Below are 27514 nucleotides of genomic sequence, written 5' to 3' on the forward strand. Positions count from 1 at the left end.
AATCCTTTACAGGAGGTTTTTGCCTCCTATAGTGACTGACTCTGGGAGACACATGCTTCTACCATGGAGTGGTGCCGTTGTTACTGAAAGGAGTTGCCCTTACTTTGGGCAAGCTATGTCAAGGCTACACGAACATTCCTGGTGTCCAGCCGATAACAGCTGGTGGAATGCTTCCATGCATGTAGTGCAGGAGTGTTCATAGTATGTAAACAAAGGTAAAAGCCAGGTCAGATTTATTCATGACAATTACTAGCTAAGTGAACTATTTCACGGTATAAACAACAGATGTTCCATGGGTGTCTTAAAAATGTATCATGAATACTGCCCTCACCAGATGCACAATAGGACAACCCTGTTCAATTTATGCTACAGTCTACCTGTGAACATTAAACACTACTAGCTGAAGATGCATTAACAACAACAGGGACTGTATTGCAGTAATGGACTTTCTAACCTTAGACACGAGTATTTGGATTCTTCAATTTCGGCAAAAAAATGTCTGTTGTGACTACAACCAGCGACTACAAACCTGCTCAAGAAATGTCTGCTCAAGAAGGACAGGCAAGATATGTGGTACTTCCATGAGGTCCTGTTTGAACAAGGTGAGATTACAGACTGTGTTGAGGACTGTCAGAATTCCACTGTAGTTTGAATATCAGGCATTTAGGTCAAAAGAAATGGACACTGTCCTGACATCCATGAGTCGCTGTTTACACGTGGGCCCATCTAGTGTTAGCTGCAGGCATGACTACATTTACATGTCCTGTACTTTGTACAGTGCAGTATGGACAGCTCACATAGTATGTATGCATCCTGCCTCTGTTATGACACTTCTTTATTTCACATTGAGGGTTTGACACACGTAACCTTTCTGTATGCATCAAAACATGCATCAAAACATGCACACAATTACCAGTACTGTATTTGCCATTAAATATGCCACTTCATTACAGCATGGATCCTCCCAACACAACAGCAGGTCTAGGGACAAAAACATTGCATCTTCATGGCGGTGCTTGCATTTTCATTCTTTGAGCCAAATGAGGTCTGCTTTCGAAGAAACTATGTGCATGAGTAGCAATACAACGCAATGTATACACTTGAAAGTTTCCATAAGACTATTGCTGCATAATGCAACGGTATACAGGTATGGTGAGGAACAAATGTGTCAGGGAGCAAATGCAGCAGCTTGATTCTTTTATGTGGTTATGGCAAGGACTCTAATGTGTGGTTATTTTGTCCAGTACTGATGACGTTTGTGAGACACTTTACCAAACTGCCATTGGTTTGTGTCAGAGCTCCCATTCTTTGGCAGCTGTGATTATGTCTTGCATTGTAAACTCTAAAATTGCCACCTTTTGATTACCGCTTTGTGGATAACTGTGACAGTAGTTAGAGAGTTAAGACAGTCACAGCTTACTCTGAGTATTTGCATGAAAAGCCTTTTGTGTATATTTCACCCCTTCTCTTAAACCTCTCTTTGGAGGGGTGGGTTCCTACCCACTGCCCTTTCGCTTCCATTGGAACAGCATGAGCCGGTCACCAGACTGATATATAAGAATAGTCGTTGCAAACACTTGCTCAACTACTAACAGTATTTTTGTGGGCTGTCACTCGCCCTCTTAGTTTCAGCAGATATTTGCATCAGACAGTCTTGTAAACTGCAATGTCTGAACTTTTAAACTTACATGTTGTTGGGCTACATTTTGCCACAATTTAGTTTGTGCTGCTAGATAAGCTATTGAAAACCAAAGGGGATGATGGACGGAGTGTTGAACATTGCAAGCACTCACCCCCAGTCAACTGATCTGGGTTTAATCCATAATTTTTCTTTAGCTCACTCCGCCCACCCCAGTTCAGACATGGCCATATACAAATCAGTCCGACTCTGTGCCTCATGGGAACAGTCCAGCCCGAACTGCCAAGCCATGTCTTCCCTGGACCAGAAACAAGCATCCGGGACCGGTTTCGGGTTCATAACCCTCATCAGCCAGGCTATCTTGAATCCAGTGGCAAAGTGAGCAAGGGACCCACGTCTGGGCATACCCTGCCAACTTAGGGCGAACAAAGCAAAACCAAAGGGGATCATGGACGGAGTTTTGAACATTGCAAGCACTCACCTCCAGTCAACTGATCTGGGTGTAATCCATCATTTTTCTTTAGCTCACTCCGCCACCCCAGTTCAGACATGGCCATATGCAAATCGGTCTGATCCTGTGCCTCATGGGAACAGTCCAGCCCGAATTGCCGAGCCATGTCTTCCCTGGACCAGAAACAAGCATCCTGAGACCGGGCAAAAGAACGATGGATTTAACTCAGATCTTTTGACTGGGGGAGAATATTTGCATTGTCAGCATTCCGTCCATCATTTGTTAGCTGTAACGCTAGATAATCTATTCGCAGTTGTCACACACTCTACTATAGTGGGAGGACGTGTCCTTTTACTGATGTACCATCTTTGATCAACCTGGATGGATTTTGGGTAACTTGTTGCACTCTTACTTCTTTTGGAGAAGCATGTGATGGCTTGCAGACGGCTATATAACTGAGTCATAAAGAAAAGGCAAGCCGGTCTGAACATCGAATGGTTTCAAGGTGTCAATTTCTGGGCTTCACACAGTAAGCAGTGACTGTTTTTGCTTGCCTGAGATAACAATCTGCCGTTGGATGATTTTCATAGCAGTTCACATTCAGGAGCTATTAAAAGCTTATTACTCAAGTCGAGGGGTCGGAGGAGACACGCTGAGGCAGTTCAGAGAGGGGCATCAGGGCCCCCCAGAAGACGATTTACTTGAGCGGTCAGGACCCCATCGACGCCTGGAGGCAAGCCTTGGCCGGGGGGCTACGCTTCGGGGCCCTGACCGGACCTAGCTGCAGGCCCAGTGGGAGAAGCCAGTGGGCGTCTCGATCGGCTCCCAGGCCCGGTGGAGCTTCACCTACGCTGCAGGCCTCAGGCGGGACAGCACTTGCTAGACCACCGCGCTCTCCCCTGTTTTGGCGCGACACGTCTGTGTACTGGAGCTACGGGGACTATCGGCCTGAAGCGCCTGGATCTTCTTGGCCATTGCAGGGCCGGGGGGCTGCTTGTGACCGCTGGGCAGCATTCCCGCCTGGGTCTAATAGCGGGACCTGGCGGGCTCCGCTCTCCTGCGCAGTGCTTTCTCGCCTTTCCACCGGGCGGAGTGGTGCGACGGCAATGGCTTCCACGCAACGCAAGGGGAAACCTGGTAAGGAGGGGACATCCAAGAGCTCCCAGCCACCGGCCTCCCCTGGCCCTAGTGCTTCGCCTGGGAGAACAGATGATGAGGCCCCGGCCACCAAGGCCTTCATGACGGAACTCTTCGCCTCGATCAAAGAAGATATCTCTGAGCTCCGCACCCAGCTTGCGTCGGATCTCCGCGAGGTGCGGAGGGACGTCGACGGTCTCGGAGAGAGAGTGGCCACGCTGGAAGACCACGACCTCAGCATGGCCAATGACGTCCACCTACTGCAACAGGACATGCTCCGTCTTATGTAACAGAACATAGACTTACAGGCTCACGCGGAGGACCTGGAGAATCGTTCCCGTCGGAACAACATCCGCATACGGGCGGTACCTTGGGATGGCGAAGCGGGAGACCTCCGAGGCTATGTGCAGGCGCTCTTTCTTCAAATCCTGGACGATGAGGACTTGCAAGAAATCAGGATGGATAGAGTCCACAGAGTGGGGCTGCCCAGGCGAAATGGTGGTCCTCCTCCTGACATACTTGTATGTGTGCACGACTTCCAACTCAAGGAGCGAATCCTTAGGAAGGCACGGGACATTCCCTCCTTGCAGTTCCGGGAACATCGTCCTCAGCTCTATCAAGATTTGGCAGCCACGACGCTCCAGAAGAGGCGCGAATTTCGCCCGGTCACAGCCTATTTGCGAGAGCACAACATCTCCTACTCCTGGGGTCACCCCTTCCGCATAGTCTTTCGATGGCAGAATAGACTGGCACAGATCCGGTCCCTTCGGGAGGCGAAGGAGCTTCTGGGGATTGACGACGAGGCCCCTGCGCCTGGCCCTCGCAGTCCTTCACCGCGGAGGAGACGACGCTCCTCATCTTGGCACAGAGTGGGTCCGGAGACGAGTCGCAGGAGACCTGATCGCACGTCTAGCCTACAGGAGAGGGAGTGCGGTGGCCTCTGTGGCCTCCGCAACGCTGATGTCTTCTCAGCAGAGCTCCGGGGCGGCCTGATCATCGGACAGCTGGCCCAGGGTGCCGGAGGGACACGTATATTCAAGTACCGGGGATATGTATGTACTTTCTAAGAAGACGTCCCGGTCTTCGGCCCTGGGAGATCCATTGTTGGGTCCCCGACCCCGCCCCCTGGGAAGTTTCGCTCAGGGTTTGTTTCATTCAGGACTATTTTTGTTTCTTATTCTGGGTTATTGGGGTGTTCGGTTGGGGTGGGTGTTGGGGTGGGTTGAGTGGTGGTGGCGACTGCTGGATGCTTGCTCTAGGTGCTGCTCGTGTGGGGGTTTCGAATAACTGGTCCTTGATGGCATTTGTCTCTCCGTATTGTGCTCCGAGGAGCAGTTATCTGTTAGACTCCTTACCCTATGACCGGGGGAATTGGGTGCAGGGGACTAGGAGCGGGAATGGACGGTGGTTGGGGAGGGGTCTGATCTGGTGTGAGCTGGGGGGCTGGCTGAGGAGGGGGGAGGTTGGGTGTGTGGAGTATGGGGTGATTGGAGATTTGTGGTTCTGGCTATTGTGAAGCAGTGGGGTCTGAAGTTTCCTCATGCCTCTTAGCATTGGCACATGGAACGTGAAAGGCCTCAACTCCCCGCAGAAACGCCAAAAGCTATGGAAATATTTGTTGGACCATCATCTAGATGTGGTGGGCCTCCAGGAGACCCATCTAGCACGCAAGGACGAGCTCCGGCTCCGACACAGGCAATATCCCCTCATCTATAGGTCTTCGGCCTCTACTAAACACAAGGGGGTGGCGCTTCTCTTCCGGGCATCCATCCAATTCCAGCCTATGGGAGTGTGTTGTGACAAAGAGGCAGGTGGTTGATGGTCAAAGGGGTGCTTTATGGCCGTCTATGTACGTTTGTGGTGGTGTATGTACCCAATGCCCAACAGAATAGCTTTCTTCAGGGACTGATGGATAAGGTGGGAGGCTTTGTGGAGGGCCATCTGTTTGCCATGGGGGATTTCAATATGGTGTGGGACCAAACCTTAGACAGCTCCCGTGCCCAGAGGACGGACTCAGGTGTTTTCTCCACCGCAACGAAAGACAAGATGGGGGAGTTGGGGCTGATAGCTGGCTGGCGCGCCGTACACACACAGGCCCCGGACTATACATTTTTCTCCCACGTGCATCACACCTATTCCCGCATAGATCATATATTTTTGAGCCAGGCGCTTAGAGGGGATGTCCGCGATTCCAGGATCTTTCCGCTCTCTGTCTCAGATCATAGCCTGTTGGTACTCCTGCTACAGTGGTCAGTGAGGGGGGATGGCTTTCGGAAATGGTACTTCCCGGCGGCATTAGTGCGAGATGATACCTCCTGTAGGGAGCTAAGGAAAGCCATCAAGGAGTTCCTGGCGCTCAACCCAGCCTCAGACACGTCTGTGTTCAACACTTGGGACGCCTGTAAGGCCTCCTTGAGGGGCACCTGCATAGGCCTTAATGCGGCCATTAATCGATTGAGGAGGGAAGAACGGGAGAAATTGGAGGCTGAACTCGAGGGCCTGGAGCGGGCTCACAAACTGAACCCATCTCGCGCGACACTCCGACGGCTGTCAGGGGGAAGCTGAAAGCCCATTACAACAACCGTGCGGAGTTTACCCTCCGCAGACTGCGTCGAGTGTCGTACGCACAGGGGAACAAGGTGGGCCGACATTTGGCCCGTCAACTTCGAGAGAAAAGGGAGAAAGAATATATAGGGGGGATTCGGGATTCGGGGGGCTCAGTGCATCACCGGGATGGGGATAAAGCGGACATCTTTGGCCGGTTCTACGCGGCACTTTATAAGGGTGACTCCCTAGATCAGAGTGCGCAAGACGCATTTCTATCGGGCCTTCCCTTCCCGCAGGTCTCTAATGACCGGAACGAACAGCTGACGGCTCCCTTCACCAGGGAGGAGGTGCTCGAAGCGATCAAGGCCTTGAAGCCTAATAAGGCTCCCGGCCCGGACGGGTATACCGCTTATTTCTACCAATCGTTTGCTTCTGAACTGGTTGACTGCTTGGTCTCCCTCTTCAACGAAATGGCGGCCACTGGGGAGACCTCTGGCACTATGGCCGAGGCCATGATCACCGTGATCCCCAAACAGGGGAAGGACCCCTCCAGATGCGCCTCATACCGCCCGATAGCCCTCTTGAATGTGGACGCTAAATTATATTCCTCTATCATCGCCCGCCGGCTACAAGATCTGATGCCGGCTATTATACATCCGGACCAGTCCGGTTTCATTAAGGGACGGCAAACTCATGACAACTTACGGAGGGTGCTGCATTTGATAGAGAAGGCTACCAGATTCCGCATTCCGGCAGTGCTAGTGGGGCTAGATGCAGAGAAGGCGTTCGATCGTGTCGATTGGGGATTCATGTTTCGCACCCTATCCGCCTTCGGGTTTTCGCGCCAATTCCTCACGATGATTCGTGCGAATTATAATAGCCCTACCTCGAGGGTCTTGATTAACGGACATCGGTCTGCTTGCTTCCCTCACTCCAGGGGTACGAGACAGGGATGCCCCCTTTCCCCTCTCCTCTTTGCCTTGAGTATCGAACCCCTGGCCCTGGCAATCCGGGAGAAGGATCAAATCAAGGGCCTTCCCTTCACGGGGGAACAGCATAAAATATCCCTTTTTGCGGACAATGTACTGTTGTCCTTAGGGGACCCGATTCAGTCCTTGCCGCATGTTCACGAGGAGCTCTCCCGGTTTGAAGCAGTGGCGGGATTCAGAGTCAACTTCGACAAGTCGTACATTCTGAACCTAACCCTGTCCCCTGCGGAAGTTGACCGGTTGCGCTTGCTGACGGCCCTACCATGAGCTCCTGCCTCCCTACTATATCTGGGAGTGCATCTGGCGCCTACTATTGGATCCCTGTTCGCGGCTAACTTTCCCCCCTTGCTGGCCACGATACGGAATGAACTGGATCGGTGGAAACCGAAATTCCTCTTGTGGCTTGGCAGGATACATGCTCTTAAAATGGTCCTCCTACCTAAATTTCTTTATCTTTTCCAGGCCCTCCCTATTCCTATTGACATGGACTTCTTCTGCCGATTACGGACGTTGATGCTGAAGTTCGTCTGGCAGGGTGGACGGGCTCGTATTCCCTTTACGACGCTGCGACGACCGCGGAAGGAAGGAGGAGTTGGGTTCCCTGATATGCTTCTATACTATAAGGCTGCGCAGCTACGGGTGATAGTGGAATGGTCCCAGCAGCTCTCAGAGAAACACTGGCTGCATATGGACAGGGCCGTGGCGGGGAGGTCGGTTTGGGATCTGATCTGGAAGCCCAAAGCGGACCGACCTAAGAATGCTTACATTAGCACTCCTACCAGCACGGTTCTGAAGGTGTGGGACACGGTCACTGGCGACGACCGTTGGACCACGTTTCCATCTCCTTTCACCCCCATTCATTTCAACCCGGCCTTTCCACCGGCCTTACAGGAGGGACCCTTTAGGCTGTGGCGAGAGGGAGGTTGTAGGGCACTTACGCACTTGTTCCACGGGAGGACTCCCCTCACATTTCACAACTGCATGCGCGACTATGGGATTCCGGTCACTGAGCGCTTTCGCCATGCCCAGCTGCTCCATTGGGTGACATCGGCGGAGATCGGCGAGGCCGCTACACGACCGCCTTCCCCCTTCGAGTCCTTTCTGCTCCGCACTTCTGCAATGCGGGGGACGATCTCCTTCTTGTATGGGCTGCTTCTGGCCACTGCGGTTGCCCCGCGCCCTCGATACATGGAACAGTGGGAGGTCCTTTTGGATCGAGACATCTCTGACGCTGAATGGAAGCACCTCTGGAGGAACATAGCGACGCACAACCATTCAGTGAACCTTAGGGAAGCCCACTTGAAAACCATGCATGACTGGTATTTATACCCGGCCAAGCTCCACCGTATATTCCCTACTTCTTCGGATAGATGCTGGAGAGGGTGTGGCCTATTGGGGGACTTCCACCACATCTGGTGGGACTGCCCGATCATTCGCCCTTTCTGGACGGAAATACTCTCCCACATCAAGGAGATACTGGGGTATCCGATCTCGGATTCTGTGGCTCATGTCCTGCTGGGTCTCCGAGATCCATTATTGGAACATCAGACTAAGGCGGACAAGCGCATTCAATGGCTTTGCTTAGGGGCAGCTAAGCTTACGTTGGCGGCAGCTTGGAAGAAACCACATGTCCCAGCTATATCATTGTGGCATGCGAGACTGTGGGGCCTACTGAGTATGGAGAGAATGGCGGACATCTTCCTGGGCAACTTTAAAAACTTTCTATTCCGTTGGGGGCCACTGGTCCGTTTCTTGTCATCTGGGCTGCCATCTGCGGTGTGCCCACCCACACTCCGTGCACTCCACCTGTTTCAAATATGACCGGATTGCATGCCTCTGCAGCTTAGTACGGTGCGAGAGTGTCTGTGTCGTCACCACTGGGGGGGTGGGGGGTGGGGGGGAAACCAGTTAGGTGCGGGTTTTTGTTAATTGTTGCGACACTGTTTAGCTCCTGGGGATGCAGGGCTTCTGTATTACTTTTGCACTCCTCTTCTGCTGACCCTCAGACTGCGTGTGGGCTTCGGCCTGAGAACTTTCGAGCTGGCACTGGACTTATTTCTGGACTTCGCTGCTGTGCATGCCACCTCTCTCAGCCGCTTCACGCTTCTATTCTTAAGTACTTATTACAGCTTCCCCTGTGAGGGATTTGTGGCGGAATTGTCGCCTGTATGTTTTTTCTTTATCCCTTTTCTTTCCCCCTTCCTTTCCCCCTTTTTTCTGAAATTTTTTGAATAAAAACACATTTTACAAAAAAAAAAAAAGCTTATTACTCAATACTGGTTCTCAGAGTAAAAACAAAATCTCATTATTTAACTGTGGGCCAAGATATAAGATATCCATTTCTTTTTCTCCAATTGAAAATTTGTTTCACAATTCATCCGTTTGTGATCAATATTTTGAGTCTGTAGAAATATTGGCAGTCAATATTTCACTGCCTCCTAAAGTGTACAACAGATAGTCCCCCTAACCCAGAACAATCTACTACTTTTAGTTTAGCCTTCGCTCTTCTAGGAAAATATATCTACTGGTGCAGAGAATTTTAACAATTTTAGCTGCTCAATTCTAGATTCCTAGGTTGTGATTAGGAGATAAATTGTTTGTGGGACTGTCCTCAGGCTCTGTGGTACAATGATATTTCGGCATGTGACACTTCTATGTCAGGGGCCGAATGTCTACTTGTGGACTGACTAAAACCAAGAACATAAAAAATAAAAATAAAAAAAAAAAGAAAAGAAAATCGCAGTGTTCAATTTTCTACCTGTAACAAGCTTTTTTCCCCCATTCAAAATCGAGCTGACTACTGCCGCTTTTTCCTCATACTTAAAAGTTACAATCTACCACCATCACTTCTATTATCCGTTTGCCACCAATCAACCTCCACACATGCTCTCCTCTTTCTCAATTCTTTCAGAGGATACATTGCATGCCAAAATTGACACTATTAAATTGGGCTTTCATTTGGGCACATTCCTGTTGAACTACATCAAACATGCCAGTGAGGTCAATTTTCCAGCCCTCACTCGGAGATGTAGTCTATTCTTCGATAATAGAATGGCTCCTGCTATATGGAAACAAGCGGCTTATATCCCTCTACACTGGACCCTGCCTATTTGGTCAATTATTGGCCCATTTTCCTAATTCCTTTTCCAACAACAATTATTAAAAGCGTTGTGTCTCGGATCAAGGCCAATATTCAGATACTATTAAGGCAAGGTTTGGCCCCCAAAATAGCACCAGGTCCATTCTTATCATAAAATGAGAAGACATAGCTGCCTTATTTTTCAACATTTTTCTAATGCCATGACAGGGTCTACTACTCCCAGCTAATGAGGTATGTATTTGAATAAGGAGTGAAGGAGCAGGCACTGGAATGTCTGGCATTTCTTGTTCAGGGAAGGAGGCATGTGGCATATACATCTCCTTTCCATCCCACCTTTAAATAGCTTACTTGAGGGCAGAACTTGGCTGGTTCCAAGATGGCAGCAGCATAGCATAGCTCCGGAGCCCCAGCTACATAATCCTCTAAGACGACTCCGTAATTTATATCACAGGCAGCTACAACCTAAGACACTTTCCACACGCAGCACCAGACAGGCGCTGTAACTGCAGAGATTGCCACCCGAACCACGCAAGACAATGTGTGGCAGAAATTGCACCCGAGAGTGCAGAGGCCAGCGCGATATCGAAGCTGCTCGAGACTGGGAACCCAAATATTGTGGGTAGCGGAGGGCGGCGTTCAACGTGGAGAGGTCTATTAATTGGTGTGGGGGCCCCCCCGGGAAACAGACTACCCAAGACAGAAGCAAAATGGGGAGGAAGCCTATGGACACAGTTGATGGTGTGACGCAGCCACTGGCGACAGAGGTGACCTGCAAGTAGGCCAAAGTGGAGTAGGAACCTAGGGTGTGGGGAGCGGGCCCAGAGCGCATGCAGCGTGATGAAAAATTGGAGATACCGGCGATTCGGCTGCTGCTCCTGGATTGCAGAGGATCTGCGCAGAGGATGCACAGTGTGTACAGAATTTAACAGACCCCCAGAACAGAGGGCTCCAAGCGCGGTCCGTGGTGGGGCTTCTGAGAACACAGTACTGCCCTATGTGACTGTGACCAGCGGACATATGGGCAAGATGTGATAGACTGAGCTGGCGCATTACTGCAGTCTTGTGCTGCAACACATGTCTGGTTGTGCATAACAAGGCCGCCTAAATAGTGAACTGCAACGCACATGATTTTTGTTAGTACGCGCAATACAGACAGTTAGCCCACCTTGATAAAAGTATGGCATTGGAAGCGGGCTGAAACCTCGAGCAGTACGGAGGTTCACAAAAAGTATACAACGGCAAGCTTGAATCATAGAGCCACATACCCTGGACGGGAGCAAGGGTCTGGAACACAGGACGGCAGGGGGCGAGTAAGCACACAATAGGGAAAACAGCTTGCAGCCCCCGCAACTACATTCCTCAAACAAAAGACCTTGTGAACCGCGATGGGAAAAACTGCTAAAACTCAAGCTAAACTTCCCTTTGAACTGAGGAAATCTACTAGACGTAAAGAGAAGGATGCTGCCACCCTGTGCTTGGGTTCTGAGGCCGCAGACCCTCCAGAGAACGAGGACCTTAAACAAATTCTAACTACTATGCAACGCAGCCTGACAAAAATAGAACAAATAGATGCCCTCATGTTTCATATGGACAGGATGTCAGAAAGACTGGATAAACAAGCAGAAAGGTTGGATAATGCCAAGAAACTAATTTCAGACGCTGAAGATACAATAAATGCAAACTCAGAAGCGCAACAGAAAGTGGACAAATTCCTGCATGTATTGCAAGCAAAGATAGAAGATTTGGAGGCAAGGTCCAGGCGAAATAATATAAGAATAGGTGTTGCGGAATCTACAAATGTAACGAACATGGAGCAATATGTGGAGCGACTGTTGGTGGAACTGCTAGGTAGAGACACCTTCTCTGATATATTTGTAGTAGAATGCACCCACTGTTCTTTAGCACAGAGGATGGCCCAGGGGTTCCACCCCGTCCAATAATAGCAAGGATATTGAACTACAGGGACAGAGATGTTGCACTTCGCAAGCCAAGAGAGTTGAAAGTGTTGTGGCATGAAGGTGCGGGACTAGCTATTTACCCTGACTTTACGCAACATGTACAAGAGGCTCGTTGACAGTTTCTCCCAGCAAAGAAAAGACTGAGAGAGCTAAATATGGAATACAGCATGATGTACCCGGCCAAGTTGAATCATACCCGAAGGTAAAGTCCATTACTTCACGGATCCCAAGTTGGTACTCCATTTCCTCAAACGCAAAGGAGGACAGAGGAGCAAAAGACACTCCTGATTCCACTCCCAATGAAGATGACGACACTCAGGATGTGGAAGAATGAACAGTGCTGGTAGATATTAAGAGAGGAGTACGCTTATACCAAGAGGAACTATTTGATCAAACTGTAGAGAACATGTTCCTCAGGCGGTTGGACTTGGGGGCCTACTGTCCTATTCCATTCCTTCCCACCCCCTGCTCTCTTTGCTATGAGAGGCGGAGAGGGTGCAAGGTTGCTTCAGAATTGCAGCGGCCCTCTCTGGAAGCCCAATTCAACCATGGTCCTGTAATCCTGGTAAGACTATTCTGATGTATGCAATTTGGACTGTAGAAGATACATGGTCACTAGGTCGGGATGGATCAGACAGCTGAGTACACCTATGAATTGTAGTAAAGGGGGAGATGAATATAATTACAAACATATGGAGACTTTGATCACAAGAGTGGTACAGCTATAATGGCGTCAACATTACTAGCTGGGTATTGGGAAGAAACTGGGGCAGGCAACATCCACCCCCATGTGTTATACACCTTATCTTAATAGTAAATTATTATTTGGAGTACGAAGTACACAGAGTAGGGAGGCGGTGGGAGTAAGTTCAGCCATGCAAAGTTTAATTGCCACTGGCATGGGAGGGTTGTATTTAGGTATGTTTTTGAGTTCCAAGTTACTAAAAACGAAGGGAAATGTACTGCTTGACTGGAAATGCTAGAGGATTACAAATTCTGATTGTATACATGTAGACGTGAATTATAAGGGAAATAGCGAAGCCAGCACGCAGATTAGATGTATTACATGGAATGTGAAAGGGCTTAACTACCATAGGAAAGTCCGAAAGGTGGTAGCATACCTTAAAAGACATGCAGAGCACATCACTGTAGTACAGGGGAAATACTTCGCACAAAATAGTAGCACACTCTCCCAGCAGCATTAGCTCTGCCGCTTCTGCGCAGCAGGATTCACATCACATGCCTGTGGAGTACTGATATGATTAGACTGTAAATCAAAGATACAGTTAAAGGAAGTTCATGTTGACCCGGGAGGCAGGTACGTAATGGGAATCTGCATCATAGATAGCCGTGGATAGTGCTGTTAGGGGTATATGGCCCAAATTACAATGATCATTAGTTAGGACCGCGAGTGTGGAACCAGGCAAGGCTGCCCACTCTTACCATTCCTATTTTCCCTGGCCATGGAGCCCCTGGCCTGTGCGCTCCGCAGCCACGTCATTGACTGGGGCATGCGAGTGCACATGCAGTGGCACATAGTGTCCCTGTATGCGGATGATGCACTGATTTACCTCTGCAACCAGGGTGAAGCGCTCCAGGGCTTGGTTGCATTACTAGACGCCCATGCATGGCTATCGGGCTTAAAAATCAACTGGGATAAGTCAGTTCTATTCCCGATGTCACCCATCCCAACCGAACACCGTCAGCGGCAACATCCCACCCCACTTACCAGAGCGTTTGACTCGTTCAAATACCTAGGAGTCCAGGTCTACCATTCCCCGTTTGATCTGATCAACGGCATCCTGGGTAAGGTGGTCACCACCGCCAGAGCGACACTTCTGTTTGGACCACTCTTCTGCTCTCCCCCATGGGCCAGAGAGCTATATCTAAGATGCTCCTCCTCCCCCAGGCTCCTATATTTTTTTCACCGTCCTCCCCTATAAATCAAACCAGGAGATATTCAAAGATTTGAGGTCGTTACTAATATATTTAATATGGGGCGATTCCAGGGCAAGGCGCGACCTCTCGAACCTTCACCTCCCCATATCGGAGGGAGGCCTAGGAGTACCTAACTACGAGCTATACTATGCAACCGCTCAGCTCCAGTGGCCCATGTGCTGGTTCGCAAACAAGAACTTGGCTGAGCTAGACACCTGGGCAATGGTGCTAATGCAACCAGACCTGCTTGAATGGATATCGGGCTCTAAAACCCCACTCCAGGGTGCTGTAGAATGCACCTTGCTCTGGGCTGCCCGTAATGCCTGGTTAGACTACGTAATATCCAAATGTTGTCCTCCACCGTATGCCCCAGATCTCCCCATTGAGGTATTACCAGGGACATATACCCGCCTAAAGCGCCCAGAACTGGCTGAATGGCAGGCGGCCAGCCTGACAACATGGGGTGACCTTTTCACTGACTCTGTGCGATTTTGACACTCTGATGGATGAGCACGGTGGGTCACCCAGAATGTTCCTTCTTTATGCGACACTAACGCAGCGTGCAACACGTACTTCAGGGGACATGAGCACGAAACCCCCAACTTCTGAAGCCCTGCAGACACTACTGACACATGGGACAGGCAAGAGGGCCATTACGGCCATCTATACCTCCCTTAGAATAGACACAGCCCCCTCATTGTCCCCACTGCATGAATACTGCGGCTCTCTCCACTGAAATAACAGACAAGCAATGGAAGCAGTGCATAGGGAACTCCTAGTCCATTTAATTGAATGCTAGACTAAAATTCACTCAATTCAACTATTTACAAACACACGTATTTAACTCTGCAAAGGCTGGTGTGAATGTACCCGACCTCCATCTATATATGACCCAGATGTCATAACTCAGGTGCTGATTTTGTCCATATGGTCTGGACATGCTCCCACATCACAACATACTGGGGGGAAGTATCTGAGATACAGACAACAGCAACGAGATCCACAATCTCAGCTCAGGGTGCGCACTACTTGTTAGGTATAACAAAACGGAATGCCTGTCGAAAAAATCTCAACAAATTCTTGGACTCGGTGCTGGTTCTGGCCAAACGCACCTTGGCTATGGCCTGGAAATCCCCAAGGGGCCCTTCCCACAGGCACTGGCTGATTGCCGAACACAAGATACTGGAATCCCAGACCCCACACCCAATGTCTAGGACACAACCTGTAGACTGGCATCACTAAATGACAACTATAGAATCTAGCCTTCATGTCACACATACTAGCGGGTAACCTTTCAGCGGCGCGGACGTCCCCACCAGCGGATATGCCTGGGACACTATACATCTACGCCAAACTATACACTAAAGAGAGGCGTTAAGATGCACACAAGCGTGCGCCACGAACGGACACAGCAGGCCCATACCCTTGGTCAGTCTCTGTTACACCCCCCACACAGTACGGCATTCCGTACTGCACAATTCCTCCCCTATCTTATCGTTATTGAAGTAAACACCACAGAAGAACCCCGGTAGTTCGCACCACGCATGAGCGACACATAAATCGGCATCATAGTTATAGTAATCATAGGACAGGCATATTAGTTAAGCGGTATTATGTTTTTTGTATTATGTTCAGCTGCAGCTTTGTACGGTACCATCTGTTGACAGATTCGGAAGTGAATTAATGTCATTGATAAGTATCTGTAACATAGAACATAATGTTTTGCTCCACCACCTTGCGGGCACAAAAATACAAATGGAGATGTACTGCAATATATACTTTATTATGTCGAATTTACCGCTGTATGTTGTGTTGAGCAAAAATGTAATAAAAAATATTCAACCAAAAAAAAAGTGGCCGCCTGTGCTCATAAGTTATCGGCTTCCACCAGGCTTGGGCGATAGGTTGAAGCAGAATGGGGTATAAGGCAAGGGCGAGTAAGTGTGAAATTCCTTTATAGTGTCTCCTCTGTGATGTATTTCCTCGCCTTCTTTTGGCGAAGTGGCTCTTGCAAGAGACATAGTTATGTCATCATCCACATAGGTATGAGGTGTGTTACGAGTACTCTTGACGTGATGCACCTTTTGTAGCCATTCTAGCAGCCAGACCATGCATGACCGAATAACATTGAATGCATGAGCAGGCATGTTACATTGAATGTTCTGCACACTGCTCACTCCCATGGAGAAGCAACCGGAGACTGTGGAGACCCTGCTGTGCACCAATGAGCAGAGAGAGGTCCCAGAATTTGTTTCCAGGTTTGCCATGCACGCCCCATGAAGAAGCAAGCATGCACGAAGAGGTGAGGACAAGAGCAGTGCTTGCACACCTCAAGTACAGAATGTTGCCCTACTTTAGGGACAGACATTGAAAACTCATTTTCAGAACACAAACTAACAACTAAAAATGTATTGCAACTACTTGCCAAGGCACCACAGTACATGCAAAACTCCACCTGCAATGCATTCTTCCAGATGTTTAAATGTACTGAACCCAAGATAATAAAGAAGTTTGGTCATAGAAACTGTTGAACCTTTTGATACTTAATGCAAAGATGGTGATAAAAAAATTATGGCCGTCGCACCAGATTAACCCAGGGGAGTTGAGGATTTTAACCTAAGGGTCCCTCGGAAGAGGAGAAATCATTTGTGAAGCTGCGGAAATTATGTTAAGATGAATCGTATACTAGTACCAGGATACAAAACAATGCTTTTCAAATAAATATAAGGTGCAGGTTCACAATGACAGCCACACCGGAAACAGGCTCCACCAACAAACACTCTGGAACGTTTCAGAGAATGACCCAACGTAACACAAAAGGTACGAGAAAAGAACGACAGGCTGCTATGGTATTAGGTGCACATACATATAAGACCATGAGCACACAAAACACGCCCATTGTGGGTCAACAGGGAGAAGACGTGCAGTAACACTTCCAGCCCACATAACTAACAGCATGAAACTCAGTTTGTTGACCAGTGGATCTCCATCCACTGTTTTGTGAGGAATGTTATGCTTTTCTACATACATTATATCAACCACTTTGAAAAAGCTTAAAGTATACGTGCACGTAGGCGTTTGGAACGTACTGTTGTGCCCAAGTTAACCATGTGCTGCCTTGCAGCACACTGCTCAAAGTCAGTCTTTTATTTATGCGTCTACATGCGACTCAGTCATGATACCAAGAATGAAGAAACATCAAACTAAAGTATTAAACACATGTCCATTTATTCTTCACATAATTATTCAGCATTTAGTAATGGATTACATTTCACAACATTCGATTACCAATTCAATATTAACATACTACACTAGTCAAGTCAAGTCAAGTAATACTTTATTCGGTTCGAATTTTCAAAACCATAAAAGTACAGACATACATAAAAATGGTCCAAAAATCGAAGTACATCATTTAAGAAAATAGTTACAATTAGAAATGCAGAAATATTAAAAACATTACAGGATAAAAACACTAGTCAACCACGTCATATTTAGTGAGATGTAACACCAACAAGAGAAATAACCCACGTCTTGTGAAAAACATTTTCTGGATAGCTCAACGAAAATCTACCAGCGGATCCCTTTGATCACTCTGCGGAAGGGCTACTGCACATGGGCCAAGAAACACTTGAAAGGGGTTTTTAGAGATTCAGATCATTCCGGCGCGCTACCTCAGTTATACGTTACAGGGTTTAGATTGACACGTAGGTATGTAGTGCGTGAAGAGCAGGCGGAAAAACACCCTTAACCGTCTAAAAAGTCAAGGGACTAAGCAAATAGTCAGAGTGCAACCAACATGACACACTTCCTAAATATGTGGCCTCACCACTATACACGACCACCATGTGCCAACCCAGACGCACGGCACTACTGCATGTTGGTTGCACTCTGTCACCATTTGCAGTATGTGACCAAGACAAGCTGCATAAGTAAATCTGCATATGTTATTCTTGTATCATCAGCCCTGAAGAGTCGTGTTGACTCAACTGTACACGACGAAACACGTGTCGGCTGGCTTTGTATGAAATTCCAAGTCTCTGGAGAAAATAAAACATCTTCTTGCTGTAACCAAGAACACACCAAAGAATCTGCTTCTGTCTCTATGAATAACTACCAGTCATTGTACTGTTTGTGTGATAAATTACTGTAGTAGCGAGAGCGTAACTGTATATATTTGCACATGGGCCAAGGAACAAACACATCATGCGAAGGTAGTAAATCAGCTAAATGTTGAGGCCGAAGAAACGTAGCTGACATGTCTGGCTGTAGTTGAAAAATGTTTATCAGAGAATTTTCTAACTCAAATATTTGAGCAACCCTAAAAGGATCTACCAAGCTTACTTCATTTTCATATTTCAGAATTCGGGTATAATTGGTACCATTTTATGCCGTGATTTACAGGCTGCAATTTTTTTTATATATAGTAACACCAAATAAGACGATCACAAATCTTGACCTGTCTGGGCTGAAAAGTAAACTCACAACTCACATGACGTTTGAACGAATCAGAAATAATGGCATCTGACTAGGGATCGTATTATTCAGGAACACGCTCTAGCGCTTCTAGGTAGTCATATTCAATTTTATGCGTTCAGATAAACACCATAATCCAATTAAAAGGTAACTGCACAATGATTAGGCAACAATGGAATATGTTAACTGCTGCGAGTTCTCAGTTCTAACATGATAATTCACTACAAGCAGGGCAACAAATATGTTGCGGGGCAGTAGCACAAACGTGTGTATGTACACACATGCCTATAACTTTAGCCATATGGCAATAAAGCATGGCAACCAGTATACAGATGCATTGAAGGACTGCAATATTGTGCCACCAAGGGAAAAGAATGAGTGCTTCTGGTGTACTGCGTTACTCTTGTGTACTACAGGTTCAGCGAAATTACGTATGAAAGTTTTACACCTACAACTTACCTCTTTTCTGGTAGGGGTTCTTAAAAATCCGGTTGCTCGTCTGCCTTGTTTTCAACTCGTTTACTACTTCAAAAACTGAAAGCAGAATAAGCCAATCGGAAAGCTACGTTTATAATGACTGGCAGGCTAGGGACCAGTACTTGGAGGGGTTGAGTGACATAAACGCCACACTGAGTCCGTAATTGGTTAGAAAGGAAAGGGCCGCCCCGGAACGGGCTGCCCAGTCGCTCCGGAAGATCCCGCCCTCGGAAGTGATGAACCAGCTGCTCTAGAAGGGGCTGCGCTGTCTACCCGGAAGTGAGAAAGTGACTGTTTATTCTCAGCGTATCTAATAGGCATCTGGAGTATTTTGTTACGTTGAAATGTGCTGAAGTTTTCTCGGATCCTTTACTGGTGATCAGAATTCTGTCGCTGTGAGCCGCACGTTCTACCAAATACCTGAGTGATGCAGTAAGAGACTTTGTGTAACGTAACTGGTGCTTATGTAAAGCTCTCCAATACGTTCGCGCTTTGTATAACTATTAGAAAGAGAGAAAGCATGACATGTAGGGGTCTTGAATGGATTGTGGCCAGGTGTGCCCGAATTAGGGTTCCGGCAGCATCTTCTGAAACGCAATGGGGTGGTTATGTCACCTGTGAAAGGTGGTTGAGTCGCCTGGTCCGGGAGAGCGTGGTAATTGTATTTATAAAGTGCTTACTACCAGTGACGAGGTTTCGAGTAGGATGCTACTCCAGAGCCCAAAGTGAATTAGTCGTGGATTAGTATAATGAATTGTGTGTTAATTTGAGCTGTGGACATGCGAGTCTGGTAGTTGGATTGAATAGGTTGACTTTAGCTAGGGTGACTAGCTAGGGTGACCAACCGTCCGTAAATTTCATGGACAGTCCGTAATTTCGTCCGTCTGTCCGTTGTCCGTGAAGGATTCTTTAACGGACGCCATTTGACCGTCATTTTAACAGGGCACCGGTTGCCTCACCCTAAAGCCGGCACAGCTTGCACCCACCTCCCTTCTTCACTCCGATGCTGCACCAAAGCTCCTCAGATACTCAGCAGCATTGGAGAGGCACAGCGGGGTGGCAACCCTCACACCTCCAGCCCTTGATGACCTGTTAAGAGGTGCTTCGAAGGTGACTGAGAGGGAGGGGCTGCAGGTTCTGGAGCAGCGACATCTATTCACATGCAAACAGCCCTGAATGCGTCATGTCTCTTGTTAGACCTGTCTGCTTCTGAGAGTCCCCTCACACTATGATTTATTTTGTTCCCCCGTGCCTCCTAAAATTTGTCGCTTTTTCTTTGTCTACCAGGACCTTTTTGTGTGTTGTCCCATGGGGCTAGATGCTCTTTGATGCCCAGTTGCTCACCAAGTTCCTGGCACCTATGTACAAGGCGCCTGACAGAACCAGTGGCATAACCAACTGGGGTTGTCAACCCTAAAATGGTGGACACCATTGTCCCCTATGAGAGTGACTCCCATTGGAGCCCCTCTGACCCTTTGAAGGTTTTGGCGCACTTTGTGTAACCTGCAAACCTGACAGGAATCCCCTCAGGAGTTACCAGTACACAAAATGGCTGCCTTAGGAAGCCCAGTACGGTGGCTCCTAATGACCAAAAAGATACCTTGAAAGGGCCATGTCATTGATATAGCCAGGGAAGGTTCTAGAACCTTCTGGCTCGTGCTGGCCTCCTAGGGCACGGGCTATAAAAGGCCCAGTCCCTGGCGGCCATAAAAAGAATGATCAAAGAACACCAGAAGAAGAGGACTTGACCCCAGATTGACACCTGCCCTGTTAACCCCCTGAGGCAGCTGATAGCGCAGGCAGAAGAGCAGCAGAGGTTGCTGGCATGGACCCTGACTGGCGTTCCAGTCAGAAGCGTGAGCAGTGACCTCTAGCCTTCAGCGCCTGGTCAGCGAGTGCCCAATTGCCCCTCAGAGACTTTGGCCATTGTTAGAGCCTCACCGCCCCGCAGTGGTGAGATCGCAACTGCAACTCGTAAAAGTGCCACCTTCAACTTAAGTGCCTCCTGGCGGGCGTTCGGACGTCTCCGAACCCACCGCCGTCGACGCGCTGTTTGTGGATAGAAGGTGAGGTGCTGCGCTGGGGCGGGGAAAGGCTGGCCTTCATTTGGGCGAGATTACTGTCTCTGCCCTGCCCGAGTGACTTGGGAGCTGGTGTGTGGGCGGGAACCCCCCCCCGTGAGTGAGCTCGGAGGGAGGATCGCGGAGCCCCTGGAACCCCCCTTCGCCCTTGGGAGAAGTGCCATACTGACTGGAGCGCTTACCGGCGCCGCCGAAGTGAGGTGGGCCGTCTCTACCCCTGAAGTTGCCGCGTTGTTGTGGAACTGTGATGCGGTCTCATTTTGAACTGTGCGCGCAGGTGTTTTGGCCCCTCCGGCAGCCCGTTCGACGGTCCCAAGACTCGTGAACTGGAGCCGCCTTCGGAAACCCCGCCTGCGCTGACAGAAGCGCACAGACTCCTCCGGCAGCAGTAGCATTGAACCGGCTGGCCGCGGAGTGTAATTGCCGTAGTCATTTTATGCCTTTATCTTCCAGATATACGCGCAATGAGTTGTGAGTGCAACTAAGGGATTATCACGCGTATCTTGTGCCAGAGAGACCGAACCCGTGAACACTTCAAAAACTGTAAGAGCACGCATTCCGCATTGAATGACAAACGTAATGTGTTTACCCTGAAAGTGATTAATTGGTGGCAGCGATATCAGAATGACCCTCTGATATTTATGTGAAACGATCAGTATCTAACCTGCTAGGAAACTGTCCGGTCATTGCTGATATTTATTCCAGTCATTGCTGATATGTATTCCAGTCATTGCTGATATGTATTCCAGTCATTGCTGATATTTATTCCAGTCATTGCTGATATTTATTCCAGTCATTGCTGATATTTATTCTAATGTATTGAATCCTGATATTTATCCAGTATATTTATTTATTAGAGTCCAACTATTTATTCCTGAGAAACCAGTACACAGCTAATCAAACCCATGTAAGAAATGTGAATGTGATTACCTAAGTGAACTTCCTTCAAACCCAGAGAACTTTTACATAAACAAAACGTATTTTTCTATAACAGTGGTGTGGTGTCCTTCTTTTTGTGTGGTGTGCAGGGAGTTATTATTTGGTCATAGCCGGCTTAACACAACAGCCTTCTACCGCCTTGTCACTCAAGCCAAGCTACCCCCCTTTGTGCTGGGCTTGCCTATCGCAGGTCCAACATCTCTGCTATTTAGAGGGGGGCTCACACATTCCATTTCTGCCCAGGGCCCCAAACATCCTAGACTCGGCCAGATTACACCCCTGATTACACCGAGGCAGCATGTGCTTCTCTTCACCGAGCTTAATTACTGTCACTAAATTGTAAGCAAACCTCGGTTCTTCAAACATGCAGTCTATAATGTAATACAATAAAGAAATGGCACAATCACACCCACACTGATTAATAAAGTATGGAGGACAATCAGTTCTCTTAGAGTATCTCCTGTAAGTACTGTACATCACAGTGGGGGATGGCATTTTGGACAGAGAGTCTGTCTTCTCGTTGTCTTGTGCAGGAGGGGGCGAGGAGCCCAAGATGATACTAGAATACTGCATGCCCACCCTGTGCTTACCCTGGTGGATCCTGTTCCCACCCCTCAGTGATGGCTCCTGGCCCCCCATGTGATGGCTCCTGTCCCCCCATGTGGTGGCTCCAGTCCACCCCCACCTGTGATGGCTCCTGTCCCCTCCGCCTGTGATGGCTCTTGTCCCCCCCTGTGGTGGATCCTGTCTCTGCCCTGGGTGGCTTCTGTCCCAGTCCTGGAACGGCCCCTGCAGCGAGGGTGAAGTTCCTGATGGGTCTCTTCTCAAAAGGGCTCAGCTCAAAATTAATATGGAAAGGTGGGCGAGTAAGTAAGTGAATGGATGGGTGAATGGCTGGATGAATTAGTGAAAGGGTGAATGGATGAATGAAAGATTGAATAAATGGATAATGAGAGAGGATGGATGGATTGATGAGTGAGGGGAAGGACGGAGAGAAAATGTAAATAGCTGGATGTATGGGTGGAAGGATAGCTGGATGATGGATGAGGGGAAGGATGATGGATGAGGAGAAGGAAGGATGGATGAGGGGAAGGATGGATGGATGAGGGGATGGATGGATGAGGGGAAGGAAGGATGGATGGATGAGGGGAAGGATGGATGGATGAGAAGAAGGATGGATGGATGAGAAGAAGGATGGATGGATGAGGGGATGGATGGATGAATGAGGGGATGGATGGAGGGGATGGATGGATGGAGGGGAAGGATGGATGGATGAGGGGAAGGATAAATGGATGGGATGGATGGATGGGTGAGGGGAAGGATGGATGATGGATGAAAGGAAGGATGGATGAGGGGAAGGATGGATGGATGAGGGGCAGGATGGATGAGGGGATGGATGGATGGATGGAAAGGATGGAAAGGATGGATGAGGGGAAGGAAGGATGGATGGATGAGGGAAAAGATGGATGGATGAGGGGATGGATGGATGGATGGAGGGATGGATGGATGGATGGATGAGGGGATGGATGAGGGGATGGATGGATGGGTGGGTGAAAGGATGGATGGATGGATGATGAGGAGAAGGATGGATGATGAGGGGAAGGATGGATGGATGATGAGGGGAAGGACGGATGGATGGATGATGAGGGGGGTGGGTGAAAGGATGGATGATGAGGGGAAGGGTGGATGGATGGATGAGGGGAAGGGTGGATGGATGGATGATGAGGGGGTGGGTGAAAGGATGGATGGATGATGAGGGAATGGATGGATGATGAGGGGGTGGGTGAAAGGATGGATGGATGATGAGGGGAAGGATGGATGGATGATGAGAGGAAGGATGGATGGATGATGAGTGGGTGGGTTGAATGATGGATGGATGATGAGGGAAAAGGATGGATGGATGATGAGGGAATGGATGGATGATGAGGGGAAGGACGGATGGATGGATGATGGGTGGGGGAAAGGATGGATGGATGATGAGTGGGTGGGTGAAAGGATGGATGGATGGATGAGTGGGTGGGTGGATGGTGGGTGGGTGAAAGGATGGATCAGTGGATTGGATGGTGGGTGGGTGAAAGGATGGATGAGTGGGTGGATGGTGGGTGGGTGGATGGTTGGGTGGATAATGGGTGGGTGGGTGGATGAGTGAAATGATGGATGGATTGATAAGTGCAAGGGTGAATGAATGGACGTATGAGTGAAAGGGTGGATGTAAGGATGGATGAGTGAGTGAAAGGGAGGGTAGCTAAACAAAAGGATGAATAGATATGTGAAGGAGTGAAATGATAGATGGATGAGTGATAGGGTCAATGGATGGATTCATGAGTGGATGAGTAGATGGATGGATGGGTGGGTGGATGGATGGATGGAAGGAAGGATGGCTAAGTGAAAGGGTCGATGGAGAGAGAAAGGGAGGATGGATGGATGACTAAAAGAGTGGATGGGTGGAAGGATTGGTAAGTGAAAGGATGGCTGGATTGGTGAAAGGGTAAATGGCTGAGTGAATGGATGGATGGGATGAAGAGTGGATGGATAAGTGTACAGATGGATAGGGTGAAAGGGTGGATGGATGGATGAATAATGAAGAGTGAATGGATGGATGAGGGGATGGATGAAGGGATGGATGAGTGTAATGATAGATGGGAGGATACATGATGGATAGGTTTGCAAATGGTTGAATATGTTTGGAAATGGCTGGGCTTACTTATATACTATTGCGCGACCTCTGATGTGTCTGTAAAACGTACCTATTGTCCTGAAGTTTTGTCCTGAATTTTGACCTCCTGTCCTGAATTTGTGTCCTGAATTTTGACCCTTTGTTCTGAATTTTTACACTCACCGTCCTGAATTTGCACCAATGCCAGTTGGTTACCCTATGACTAGCAGCCGCGCAACACCCATTGGAATCAAAGGGATTCAGCCCCCCGCCCCCCTTGCCCCCCTCGTGTGTGGCAGCCCGGGCTCAGACAGCTCCCAAATGTCGCTCTAGTTGCACCTCTGGTGTACCGGATTTGACGGAACAGTCACGGGTTTCACCAGCTGCCCTGGCAGATTCAGGAAATTTAGCTCATGTCCCGGTTTTTAGAGAGGGTCGACTGAAAACGGTATTCAGTCCTAGGCCAATGCATATTCGTGACATATGGGATAGTCGAGGGTTCCCTCATCACATTCTGGAGAGTGGCACCACTTTTAAGTTACACGACTGCCATGTAAGTGGGGTAAAAAGGTGTAGAACTAGATTGGAAATAGATTTACAAATTTTGGGAGCCAAAGTATACAGCATCTTAAAGTGCAAACATTTCGATACAGATCTAAGTAAACAACCATCCCAGACTTTAGAAGCTAGGTAAGAGGCAGGCAGGACACACTCTAGCTCTCAAACGCAGGATTGTGGGTTCCACGAGAAAGGGACTACCACAGAACGAAGAGTGTAACTCTGGATATATCTCTGGGAATGTGATTGAATAAAGGTGGTGCCAGAGTTGTGGGCAGAAAGATAGTGCTTTATTAACCTTTGAAATTAATGCACCTGGTAGCCAGGAAACCATGCATGATTCTTCAATTGCCAGACAATAGTTTTGCTCGTTATGTCAGGGGCCAGTCCAAGTGCCACATTCTTGCTCAGCTAAAGTCTGGAGAAATATTGGAATACAATTGAATTGTGAGGTGCAATGCTCTAGGCAACTGCAGCTTGATTTATTGTTTTGTGACATTTCAATGGCAGCAAGGAGATGGGGCTGTAAGTGTGGCGTAAGAAGTGTAATATAACACATGTGGCCTCTGTTGCAAAGGACATGCCCTGATGCTCTTGGCATAGAAGCACATAGGCCTTGCTCATTATGAAGAATTTTGGAAATAAAATCAATGTAACTAGTGTTATATTTTCATCCAAACAAAAGTTGCGAGCCCACCACATAGAAGGAATTTTAATAGCATATCATTAGCACAACTACCATGTTAATTCTGAGCACTATTGACCGGTGGCGTGACTTGGAGCCATCTGCAATGGCCGCACACTAGAGGAGCTCTGGGCTTGTGAGTGCTGAAAGCCCAACATCGGTAGTCTCATCCATTCCTGGCAGTGAAAAACGGAGCAGGGAAATATACTAAAACCCCAAAGGAAAGATCAGAGTGGCCGAAATCCGAAAAATGGTGATGGGAGCTGAGGCTGCGCAAGGCCTGTAAGACAGCAGAGAGTGAGGGAAACCGAAAGTGGAGGTCAGTGCTGAAGAGATCCGTCGGACTGGGAGTAGGATAATCGAATGAGCCTGCTCTGCAATCCTCAATCTCCTGCACCCTCAATGCTCCTGAGCCAACTCCCTGGATATCGCGCCTGACGGGAGCACCAGGGCTCCAAAATAGTGTAGCGCGCGGGCCTGAGGGAGGTGTAGCCTCGCAAAGGGAGCAGGTGCGTGGACGAGCCCCAATGCGACGGAGGCCGGTAAGCAAGGCATTCGAGGGCCACAGTGCATGTGAGGACCACAAGGTCAGCGGTTGGAGCTCCAAAACTGTGCAGCGTGCGGGTCCGGCCGGGCCCGAGGGAGGTGGAAGTCTCGTGAAGGGAACAAGTGTGTGGACAAGCCCCAAGAGCTACGGAGGACGCTAAGCGAGGCATTCGAGGGCTGTAGTGCCGTGAGGAGGACCATAAGGTCAGTGTTTGGACTGGGGCAACAACAGGGGTCTCTAGGCGCACCTAAGAACTGGATTTATGGCATGGCCTGAGATCGTGGAGGTGGGGGCGCGTGGAGAGAGGAAAAGGGCGTGCTGAACGAGCGAGGTATTGGACAGCCCCCCCCCCCCAACAAGCCTGAGGAGCCAGAAACGAGACCTACATGGCTAGAATCAAGAGGGGTGGCTAACAAAAGACTGGCTGGGCCAGGAGGACTAGCTGGGACCTGTTCAGTACCAGAAGCGACCGGCGGGCGTGGCCCCTACATGCAGAAAGACAGTACACTGGCCGTAAGAAGCCACAGGGGTAGAAAATGGTCCCAGCCGAGTGGGATTAGTAAGAAGAATGTCGGGGAAGTGAGGCGAAACTGGTGAAGACGCCAGAAAAAAGTGGGGCCCAACAGCCTGGTGTTGGAGGCAGGACTGATTTGGTGCCCAGGTATAGAAACGCCATTTCACCCACAGAGAGAGGGGTTGGTGCTAGGAAGTAGAGTGTATTCAGGCCGTTTTCACCAGGAGACATATCCGTAGAGGGTGGCCACCTGGAGGTGGGGCACGGACCTACAACTCCTCTGAGAAGGCACTGGAGATAATACTCTGTAGATAGCTGGAAGGGCATCAACACTTGTAAATAAGGGACCTCAACGGTCCCAGTGGAAGTAAACCTCTTGAGGGCCGCCTTCAGGAACATTTCTGAAAAAGTAACAACTGGGGAAGAAAATATCACACAGTTGCAAGCCACCACGCAGGGTCTTGAGGACCAAGTGAAGACCCTCAAGCAGCAACAAGGCACCCTAGCAGCTAAACTCTAGGATCAGGAAGGACATGCGAGGCGCAATAACCTGCGGGTGGGTGGGGTGCCGGAGGGACTGGAAGGACCTAGTGTAGAGCTCTTCCTGGAAGATTTGATAACACCTGCACCCCAAAAGAAGGTCGAACTTTTTCACTATTGAACTAGCACACAGGACCCAAGGCCCAGACCGGGGGCACCTCCTAGAAAGATCATTGCCAAAGTCAATCAATCAGGACACTTCTAAACTGCACTACATACCCGTGAGGGTCTCAAGGCGCTAGGAGGGAGAGGGGGGAGGTGGGTGTTGCTACTGATCGAAGAGCC

At 48.9% G+C, this 27514-nt stretch overlaps 1 protein-coding gene across 3 annotated transcripts in view; it reads right to left on the reverse strand.

The window, feature by feature from the left end:
- Positions 1–18784, reverse strand: part of ANKRD27 (ankyrin repeat domain 27) — a 582242-nt gene extending 563458 nt beyond the window's left edge. For 2 of the 3 annotated variants that reach the window (XM_078670366.1, XM_078670365.1), the window contains exon 1: positions 18692–18784. The gene's annotated coding sequence lies outside the window, so the exon portion shown is untranslated. The remainder of the gene's footprint in view (positions 1–18691) is intronic. The other variant, XM_078670368.1, reaches the window with a different exon arrangement.
- Between the last annotated feature and the right edge of the window lie 8730 nt (positions 18785–27514).

The sequence above is a fragment of the Lissotriton helveticus genome, chromosome 12 (genome assembly GCF_964261635.1).
Source record: "Lissotriton helveticus chromosome 12, aLisHel1.1, whole genome shotgun sequence".
Classification (NCBI taxonomy): domain Eukaryota; kingdom Metazoa; phylum Chordata; class Amphibia; order Caudata; family Salamandridae; genus Lissotriton; species Lissotriton helveticus.